The sequence below is a fragment of the Leuresthes tenuis genome, unplaced genomic scaffold (genome assembly GCF_036924035.1).
Source record: "Leuresthes tenuis unplaced genomic scaffold, fLeuTen1.0.hap1 SCAF_7, whole genome shotgun sequence".
In the NCBI taxonomy this organism is placed as follows: domain Eukaryota; kingdom Metazoa; phylum Chordata; class Actinopteri; order Atheriniformes; family Atherinopsidae; genus Leuresthes; species Leuresthes tenuis.
Window position 1 is genome coordinate 4,184,117 of NW_027325361.1, and position 4,750 is coordinate 4,188,866.

Below are 4,750 nucleotides of genomic sequence, written 5' to 3' on the forward strand. Positions count from 1 at the left end.
ACGTCTTAGTCTATACATACCAGTAACTACATGGTTCCTACTCCATTCTCCCACATCCATACACCAATGGATGCACCATGGGGTTCAGTGTCTTGCCCGAGGACACTTTGATAAGTGAAGCCAGAGTCAAACCTTCCAGTTGGTGGCTGACTGCTCTTCCTCCTAAGCTACAGCCGCCATATTCTATTTAATATTTCTATGATTATTCTCAGAGTCTGGTGAGGCAGATGTGATTGCACCTCCTTTCTGTATGTCTTTTCTCATAAACTGCACAATGTATAATGACCACACGATATGTTTTCATCTACTGTTATTAACAGATTTCCAAATCTAAACACAGACCGGGGATTGAACTTTAACCCTGTGTTTTGTGGAAGCCACAGTCTGTTGATGACACTGAATATATGTTATCATATGTAGTACAATGCAAAAGACGTGACCCACCCTTTATTATTACCATTAAAAACCCAAAAATGCTGCAGTGATTTATGGTGAAATGAGCACCTTTATTCTTCGACATAGCCTGAACCCTCTTAGACAACTTTTATGTAATTTTTGAAAGTAGTCTTCAGAAAGATTTAGTCAATTTGGCATCCGGTGTGCTTTGGGCTCAAATTTTCTCAGAATGCTGTCCTCTGCAGAACAAAACTTGGATTTTGTTGTCAGCTCTTTTGTTGTGAAGTCTCTTGGGCTGTTTAATCTATTTGGGTGGCAACAGTGAAGGAAAGATTTAGCATTGCAGTGGTTCTGGAAGTGAAATAATGCTAAGCGACATTGTAGCGAATGCCTCTAGAGGCACACTAGAGTGCAAAAGTCTTGAGCCAACCTTCATTTATTTATATGTCGCTTGGAAAAATTAAGGAGATGCAGCAATTGGTTGAAACAAACACAAACTTGAAAGTGAATATTTGGTCATGTCCAATCATCATTTTGTGACATGTAGGCCTAACCACTCACAGGGGAGAGCACTGAAGAAAAGTCAGGAAGTGGAAGGGAAATAGAAAAGTCCTACGACTTTTAAAACATCGCTTTGAGCCACTGGTTTCTTTCACATGGGGACCACATCATCATAAGGATACCATAGGATCCTCTGCCACCCCCTCTGACCTTCCATCCATCCTAAAAGGCATTTGTTACCAAAAGGATACCAGTAACAAGCAGAAAGTGGACATAAGCAAGTAGAAACATCTCATTGTGTAGATGACTTGAACAGGATAAAGAAAGCAAGCCTTTCACGACACTGCAATGTTTAGCCCTGCAGACCAATGTAGCTTTTTCACAATCTGTCACGAGATCGAGTTAATATTTAGCTAATTCAGTTATTAAAAGTTATCAGGATGGCTCATCTGTCTGGGTGTTATCACAGATTAGCTGTACACTGCCAGTTCAGTTTAAACAGGAAGAATGTGCCAGAACACGTGTTGCTTGGCTGAATCTAAGAAATCATGTTCCCGAGTTGGATAATGATGTTGACCGATTTATTTAGGATCGTTTTAAAAAGTTTAGCTCCCTTATTGCCTCATTAACCTGTTACCATTTCCGTCTGCACTTTTCCACTCGCCCTTCATGTGGGTCTAAATTTAATAGCATGTGGGGAGACAGGTGTGCTGGAGCCAGAGCAACCAGCTGCAGCTAGTTTGAGATTGAGACCGCTTCATAAAAGAATACATGACTGTGTACTAGTATTACTAAAATGGTATTTACAAAGTGTATATTTTAGCAGGGTGTTTTCCTTACCCTGTCTAAGTCTAACCAAACAGTGAGTGAAAACCAAAGTCTTGTTTGGAACCGACTCAGCCTCTTGTGAACTTTTAAAACTATTTAAAACTGGTAATCACTGTTTTTAATCCACTGATTTGAGGGTGTATTCCTATATGCTGTTGTCTTAGTCTCAACCTGCACTAATGTAGTATGAATGGATAGACTGTGTTGTATAATTACTGGTTCCATTACAAATCATCCCCCTTTGTTTGCATTCTGCCTCCCCTTTCTGAGCTCATTAACTCCCTCTCCCCGTTCTGTTTTTAGCCGGACCCTGCTTCTCATGCAGGGGCCAAACACACACGGCTCCGATGAGGAGTCACATATTGCATGACAGTAAACAATCAACAAAAGGAAGTGTCTCTGCCCACTCTCGCTCATTTGGAGTTCAGTGGGGCGACCCCGCTTGTCCGCCACTTCTGACCCAGAATTAACACAAACAAACATTCACACAGTAAAGGGCTGGAGTGGTGGGGGGCAGGCGGCTGAAACTGGAGATGCCAGTTGGCTATGAAGCATCTCCTCCCCTTTGACCCCCACCGGCCCTTTTAGGTTTAAACCAGCAGATGTGAGGGCGCCCCTGAGCTGCTGTATTTAACAGCAGCGTTTGCGTTTATAGATGATGAAACCATTAAAGCAGAGATTTTTTTTTTTTTTGTAAAGGTGTAAGGTTTGAATATAGAGGTGAGCCGCATGATGAAAAACAAATAGGTAATTCTTATATTTTAATCTGTTTTTAACTCATTTTACTCTAATAATCCCTCTACAGGGACCTTGTGGAGTCCTTCTATGGCTGGACCAAAAATAACTTTTTGCTCCTGAACACTACCAAAACCAAAGAGCTGGTGGTGGACTTCAGGAGATCTAAAACTCCATACCAGTTAGTCTGAATCGATGGAGGGGAGATAGAGGCTGTTCAGACCTGCAAATACCTGGGGGTGGTGCTGGATAATAAACTGGAGTGGTCTGCCATAGAAGCAGTGTACAGGAGGGGCCTGAGCCGTCCTTTCTTCCTGAGACGGTTCAGGTCCTTCAATGTCTGTAGATATATGATATGCGTGTTTTATCACACTATCATTGAGAGTGCACTGTTCTATGCTGCTGTCTGCTGGAGGAGTTGCACTACAGACAAAAACTGTAGGTGCCTGGACAAACTGGTAAAAAAGAAGGCCAGTTCTGTAGTAGGTAGAAGACTAGACCCTCTCAGTGCTGTGGTGGAGCAATGGATGAGGAGGAAACTGTATTCTGTTTTGGAGAATAATAAAAATCCTCTCCACAGCGTCCTGGCAGCACAGAGGAGCAGCTGCAGTGAGACGCTGCAGGACTGAGAGGTTCAGGAGGTCCTTTGTCCCCACAGCCATAAGACTTTTTAATAAGGACTGTTAACATGTTCTTCTTTAATTGATTTATTTAATTATTTTGTAATTGATTATTATTATTGTTGTTGTCTAGTATGTAATCATTCTAAATATTTATAATTTTTTGAGCTACTCGACTAATTTGAATTTCTCCCACTGGGGGATGAATAAAGTATTTTTATATTTCTTCTATTTCTGTTCTATTCTAATCAGCCATATGATTATGACCACCTGCCTGATACCAAGCAGGTCCCCCTTTTTCTGCTTAAACAGCCCTGGCCTGCTGAGGATCCAATAGACCTCTGAAGGTTTGCTGTGATATGCCACCAAGTTGTCGGCAGCAGCTTCTTTTTGTCCTGTAAGTTGCGAGGTGGAGCCTCCGGTGATAGGACGTGTTTGTGCAGCACATCTCACAGATGTTCAATTGAACTGGGATCTGGAGACTTTGAGGGCTGAGTCAACACCGCAGATAATCTGAACCATTTTTGCAGTGCAGCAGGGAACATTATCCTGCTGAAGTGGACATCAGGGAATGCTGTTTACATGAAGGTTTTTTTTTTTGGCCAACAACAATGTTCAGATTGTTGCTACGTGTCACAGTAACATCCACATGAATGACAGGACTCATGGTTTCTCAGCAGAACATTGCTCAAAGCGTCGCTACACCCCCTCTGGCAGTTTTTTATTTCATGTCTTGCAAGGTAAGTGACACACATGAACCAGTCATCCACATGATACAACAGATGACACACTTCAAATAATTTACTTATTGAATGCGTGTTATAATAAATATTGTTATTATATAAGACATTATTAGAATTTATTGTAGGTTTTGAACTAATATGAGAATCAATGATGAATCTTTAAACTCATGATGGACATTTTCTTTTACAATAGTTTCTTTGAATGTTAGACATTTATATTTGAATAAAAACTATAGGCAGGTCACTTAATTAAGCTTTTTTAAAGTTACCTAATATACAACTAATTTTTTGTATCCCTTAATAACTTATAGTAGTAAGCATTTAAAACCTCTTTTCCAGAGACAAAGAAAACATTTTGCAGCTACCAAGTGAACGGGGCTTTAAGGTTGCAGCCTCTAAATAAGGCATTATCTGTCTTTATTTCACCAATACTTTAAGAAGAATGAATGAATGAACGTGTGCTATAGCTCTGTTAGCTCATAGCTGCTGTTATGTGGCTACTTGCAGCTATAGGAGAGCTAACGGAGGGATTTCTACACAGGCACTCTACTGGGACCACTGGCTGAGTTGGGTTTGTTCCTGCAGAAATACATGCCGACTTTGAGATAAACTGGTTATGATATGGTAAAGAAAACACAACTTTTCTTATTTGGATGCTGATTCTTTTTATCAGTCCAGTGCGGCACTAAGGAGAACATACTTGGGCATATTATATCGTGTTTCTAGCAGATTGAATGAATGTTACACACCAGCCTTTTGAGTCAAAGTGAAAATGACACCCTTTTAATGTCTGAGGAGGTGCAGCAACAGAGGAAACACTGTGCTGGTAGTCTGCAGTGCTATGTAATGATGAATAACTCTTGGTTATGTGCATATGTTTATGCTGGGTCGAGCTCGAAGCTCATTTACCCATCTGTTTAGTTCAGT